General features: G+C 38.3%; 1 pseudogene; it reads left to right on the top strand.

The window, feature by feature from the left end:
• Nucleotides 1–1,329: 1,329 nt before the first annotated feature.
• Nucleotides 1,330–2,308, top strand: LOC104987641 (annotated as a pseudogene).
• The last annotated feature ends 4,221 nt before the right edge of the window (nt 2,309–6,529 follow it).

Genomic DNA, 6,529 nt, shown 5'->3' with positions numbered 1-6,529 from the left:
CTGATGCTGGGAGGGATTGGGGGCAGGAGGAGAAGGGAATGACAGAGGATGAGATGGCTGGATGGCGATCACTGATTCGATGGACATGAGTCTGAGTGAACTCCGGGAGTTGGTGATGGACAGGGAGGCCTGGTGTGCTGTGATTTATGGGGTCGCAAAGAGTCGAACATGACTGAACAACTGAACTGAACTGAATGTACCCATTGGAATAAGCTAAAACTACAAAGAAAGTGACAATTAAATAGACTTTTTTTTTTTTTTTTAATTTGGCAAAAGACTTTAACACAGTCACCACTAAGTTCCGTCTAGAGTTTACTTTCATATACTTACATATTATCATATTTAAATACTTCTGAGACTGGAGTTTCTGCCTTTAGAGGATTCATGACACAATTGAAACCTATAATTCAATCCCCATGGTTACCTAGCTCTCTTCAAGGAGAATAAAATAAAAGGGGAGCAACATACATATACTCAGAATGTGTCTCAGATTTTTATGAAGAGGTAATACAAAATTTCACTGCTTTATATTTCATTTGAAACATGAAAATTGTCTTCTTTATGTTTTTTTGTGCCTCAACTGAGTTATTAGGGATCCTAGTAAAAACAGAAATGATAGACTAGATAAGTTAGTACTGAGAAAAATGCTGTTAAGTACTTGGTGCAGTCTCTGTCATTCACCGCCATAAACAGGTACAGTGTGTGCTACCACACGGCATTAATCTGATAGAGTGTTTTGTATGAAGAACAGTTATTTGTGTACCTTAATACACTACAATATCATCATTAAGAATATGATAGATTTTAAAATATCAGTTATTGAACTGTGCTATTTTTTGCTGCTTGGAGAACACACAAACGATTACCAACTGGCCATGCATAAATTTTAGAGTTGAAGAATGTAGACAGTAGTCTTGATGAGTGAAAAAAAAAAAGCATGTGACTTAAATTCAAATACATGCTCAGAGAACGGAAAAAACTTTGGCAAGTATAGTTCTGTACTTTGCATTTTGAATGTGGACTAGATGGGAAAGAATAGAACATAGATATTGCATTCAGGAAAAAAAAAAAAAAAAAAACCTTAGGTGGTATATTAGACCAGTCATTTGTGGATCCCTCAATCCAGATTATTAGAGACAAATATGTAATAAAATCGAATGTCTATTCATTTGCCCACTAATTTCTCTCTGACTCTGTTTACCATGCACTGTTGTCCCAGGCTTCTTTTTCATATATGACTTAACTTATCACTATTTCTATTTCTGGTAAATTGTGCAAAGGGAAATATTTACATCCAGTTTAAGTTTAAGCATACTGTATCCGTAATCAATGGGTAAAAAAAATTATACTTCACTCACGCAGTTCATCCTGTTGGGATTAGCAGACACACTGGAGCTACAGGTTATCTTCTTTTGCTTTTTCTTGGTGATTTACATGCTTACAGTTGTGGGGGATGTTGGGATGATCCTCTTAATCAGGACTGATTCCCAACTTCACACACCCGTGTACTTCTTCCTGGCTAACCTGTCCTTTGTTGATGTTTGTTATTCATCCATCATCACTCCAAAGATGCTGGTTGATTTATTGTCAGAGAAGAAAACCATCTCCTTTGCTGGCTGCTTTCTGCAGATGTACTTCTTTATAGCCTTTGCCACAGCTGAATGCGTCCTTTTAGGTTAATGATCTGTGACTGCTATGTGGCCATATGCAGCCCTCTCCTTTATGCCTTGATCATGTCCAGGACAGTCTGCCTGAAAATGGCAGCAGGGGCTTTTACAGCAGGACTGTTCAACTCTGTGGTTCACACAGGGTATGTGAGCATCTTGTCATTCTGTAGTTCCAAGGTCATCCATCACTTCTTCTGTGACAGTCCCCCACTTTTTAAGCTCTCCTGTACTGACACATGCCTGCATGAAAGCATCTTTTCCACGTTTGCTGGTGTGAATATGGTCGGAATTCTGCTGGTGATCTTTGCCTCCTACTCCTATATTCTCTTCTCCATCTTCCATATGCATTCATGGGAGGAGACGCAAAGCCTTCTCTACACGTGTGTGTCACCTGACAGCCATCATCCTGTTCTAGTCCGCCTCCATCTATGCTTATCTGAGACCTACTTCCAGCTATCTTTGAATCAGGACAAAGTGGCTTCTGTGTTCTACACAGGATGATCCCCATATTAAATCTTCTGATCTACAGCCTCAGGAATAAGGAAGTAAAGAAGGCTTTATGGAATGTAATTACTAGGAAAAGAGTCCCTTCACCTCTGGAATTGTTTGGTGAATTTTCTGAATTAAATAGAATACAGTGAAATTTGGAAAGCTAGATTCAAGTTAGTTTTTCATTAGAATATTTTCTAATTAATCAAGTCCACTCATTTTCACATATATGTATCCAATTAGATATAAGTAAAGTTATCAAAGTTATATATAAAACTATGGAAGTGTCATCTAATCATTCTATATTTCTTTTGGGTTCTCAGAAATAAGGATAACTTGTAAAGAAATTTGGGTTATGAAAATAAGCAATTCAGTATTTAGAGTCAAAAGTGACAATATCACATGAAACTAACCATGCAGAGTATTTGCAATTGTCAGTTGTTTTTTTCCTGATGCATGTTTTTTCACAATTTATAGTTTGTGAGAGAGTGTTATATACAACATATATCACATTTTTTAAACTTTAAAATAGATTCCAGTTTTATTTGTGGAATTATTTCCTGCAGAGTTGCTTAAGTCTAAATTCAGGAATATCATTTTAATTGCAAAAGTAAACATCCCAACTATGATTTCCTTTATCCCTGGAAAAACACACATATCTGTTAAAGAAAAAATATGAATTGGTATAAAACAGTGTTATTTAAAAAAATGTTGTCTGATTTGAATGCAAAAATTTATGATAATTTTTCTTCTATTCTTTGTTTTTTTCTCAAACGTTTCCTATCCTTCTCTCACTTACCCTCTTCCAGATATTAGTACATTAACACAAAGACACATGCACACATACTCAGATATTCATGTTTCAAAGGACAATAAACAGTTTAACATCAAAAAGGTAAAATGCAAATGGCTAAGTGTAGAAGAATAAAAATTCTGTTATAAAGTAGCTGAATTTATGTGAAAATATGTAAGCTGTATAGATTAATGTGCACATAACTTCAATGCAAATAAGTAGTAGTAGTGGCAGTGTTAGTTGCTTAGTTGTGTCCAATTCTTTGCCACCCCACACACTGTAGCCCTCCAGGCTCCTCTATCCAAAGGATTCTTCAGGCAAGAATACTGGAGTAGGTTGCAAATATATGACTTATTGCAACTAGATAGCCTTATTGCCAACCTATAAGGCTACAGCCTTATAGAAATAATTTTAAAACAAATTGCTTTATTGAAACTATATGGGATGTATGTCAAATAGAAAGTGTGGCACCAGAAAACAGAAATGTGGTCATTTTTTGCTAAACTGAGATATAATTTACTGCCTTGGATAGGAAACTGATGCGTACATATGTTAGCGTTCTCTTTAAACTTTGTGATACTAGCCTGTCTGTGGACACATTGCTATGTCAAAAACTGAATTTGTGAATTGGGTTCAAAGTGTTAAATCTCCTGAAATTGTATTATCATGTTTGATTTGACTTTGTTATGAATCAAATAAGATGTAAAAATATAATATATTAGTCATGGTTGCATTGTGTGTGTCAGTCATTAACTCATGGGTAAAGGAAAACAGAAAAATGAAAAATGCGTACATACTTTTTGATAAATCTGTTTGACTATCCTCTATCTCCCTGACGTCTGACTTTAGATTTTCTCCAGTCAATACTGAGGAAGATATGGAAAACAATTCCCAGTCTAAAAAAAAAAAAATACACTACAGACAAAGAGGGATAAACACTTTTTTTTTGGTTCTTATTTAAACAGCTGCAGTAAATAGTTTGGTTGAACCATCTTTGTATAACAGGCACTGTGGACTCAATCACCTGTGGCCAGGTAAGTGCATTCACATGTTAGTGCAATGGCTATGTGGAATGTGGGAGATGAGTGTGAAGAATGTTCTTAGATAATTTATGCAGAGGGAGAGCAGAAAAAAAGTAGTGCATCTGTGCTAACTTGGTTAAACTCTGATAAAAATAGGAAACTCCTGCATTTCTAAGATCTAAGTGTTCTAAAGCAGAATATTTGCAAAGAGTTGAATGCTACTGAGTGACAAACACATACGCATCCTAATTTAGGGTGAAGCTTCACCGTAAACAATCATTCAGGGACAGGTGGCTTTGATATTTTACACTGGTGACTTCCATGGTTTTGGGCATCATTTTGTGGTTTTGCAGCCAAAATTCTAGAATTCTAGGAGATGTCCTCTTGTTACCGAGTCCAAGCTCACTCTGCTCTCCACACGACAGGCCAACGAATGAATCTGAGAGACAAAGTGTTGCGGCAAGGAAAATGACTTTATTCAGAAAGCAGCTGACCCTGAATATTCACTGGAAGGACTGATGCTGAAGCTGAAGCTCTAATACTCAGCCTGATGTGAAGAGCCAACTCATTGAAAAAGACCTTGATGCTGGGAAAGATTGAGGGCAGGAAGAGGAGAGGTGACAGAGGATGAGAGGTTGGATGGCATCACCAACTCAATGGACATGAGCTGAGTAGCCTCAGGGAAACAGTGAAGGACAGGAAAGCCTTCTATGCTGCAGTTCATGGAGTTGCAGAGAGTCAGACATGACTGAACAATAATTGTCACATATGGTTGATTGTTTCCCGAGGCTAGTTTTTCCCATGACATTTTCTTCAGCCATTTATTTTGGTTCCCTGGTCCTGGTCAAAATAGTCCTCCTTTCATAATTCTTGCTTTGCTGACCATGGACTTGGGTTTCTGTGGTCAAGTCAAGAAGGAGCAGAAAAGCTGCAGGAAGGGGAACCCCTTCCAGAGCCCAAAAGGGGGCTCTCATCTAACACTCAGAAATGAATTGTCAGAAGAGACATAGTCACTGACAAAGCAAGAAACTTTATTGGGAATGGACGCCTAGGCAGAGGCCAGGGTGGTTAGGGAGCCCAGGATGACTGCCTTGCCATGCAACTCACAGTCTAGGGTTTATGTTGATGGAATTAGTTTCCAGGTTGTCTTTGGCTGATCATTTGGACTCAGGGTCCTTTCTGGTGGTGCACGCATTACTCAGCCAAGGTGGATGTCAACGAAAAGGCTTCTGGGAGGTGGTAGGACATGTGGAGTCTCCTTTTGACCTTTCTCAGATTCTTCCAGCTGATGGTGTCTTGTTAGTTCCTTACCAGGACTTCCCGTGGTAAAATAATTCATGCAAATATGTACCAAGGTTTCTAGCCAGAGTGGGCAGTTTCAGTCAGTGTGTTTCCCCTAACAGAAACAGTGAGATTGCCACACACATGAATCAGCAACAAAGAATGCACATTAACAAAGAATGCAAATTTTAGTTCTCAGCAATGATAGGAGAACACAGAGGGGAAAAACACAAAACAAAGAACAGAATCACTTGTCAAACAGTTTTAATTTTGAGGGTCCTATTACACAACCACCAAGATAAAAGAAAAATGTTACATATTACTGTACTCAGGAATTAGACTTCAGGGTTAAAAGGTTGTGATACCTTGCAGTGTACATTAAATTTTTATTGTTGCATAACACATTACCAAAATTTTAGTTTAAACACACACACACACACAGATACATATACACAGAGATACAGTAATTATTCCTGAGTTTTGTAGGCCAGTACTCTTATCACAGAGTTGCATATTCCTCTGTGTAGGGTCTCACAAGATTGCAATTAGGGTATTATCCAGGGTTGTAGACTCAGCTGAGGACTAACTGGAGAAAGACCAAGTTTTGTTGGCATAATTCAATTTCTTGCAGTTGTTAGGCTGAAGGCATCACTTCTGGCTAGATACTGGTTAAAGGCTCTCTGTTCCTTGCTGCGTGATCCTCATCATAAGCAACAACTAATATGATAGTTTGCTCCTTTAAAAGCCTCCTACTGAGATGGATGTTACAGGCTTCTATAATGGATTCTTATTTACATAATCATAGGCATCCTATATTACTTCCCTGCCTGGACTAGTAGCAGCAGACATGACCAACTACACTCAGTTGGAAGGTATTGACCAAAAGTATGGTTATCAGGAGGTAGGGACCACAGAATCCACCTTAAGGGTCTGTCCATCATGGAAGAAAATCCACAATGTTAATCTCATGACCATGCTGGGTTTACACCTGGAGACAATTTCCTGATCAAAGTATGGATAAATAGAACTGAAAGAATAGCACAGATGCATCACTGAGCTGAGGGGGCAGAAATTGGAACTCAACAAAAGATCCTAAGATCTGTCCCAAGGCACAAAACATAAGGGAGGTGTGTTGGTGGCTGGGGCTGGGAACCGACCAATAGGCCTGTATTAATTTTCCTGAGAGTCTCAGGGAGAACAATGGGATATTCATATCCCAGAGAAGGTTACAGGGGGCTTCTAAGAAAATGACTGCCATGTGGTTGCAGAAAGAATGG

Source organism: Bison bison, unplaced genomic scaffold (genome assembly GCF_000754665.1).
Source record: "Bison bison bison isolate TAMUID 2011002044 unplaced genomic scaffold, Bison_UMD1.0 scf7180017864103, whole genome shotgun sequence".
Classification (NCBI taxonomy): domain Eukaryota; kingdom Metazoa; phylum Chordata; class Mammalia; order Artiodactyla; family Bovidae; genus Bison; species Bison bison.
Note: the sequence above shows the minus strand (reverse complement) of the source record. Positions and strands in the feature narration are given on the sequence as shown.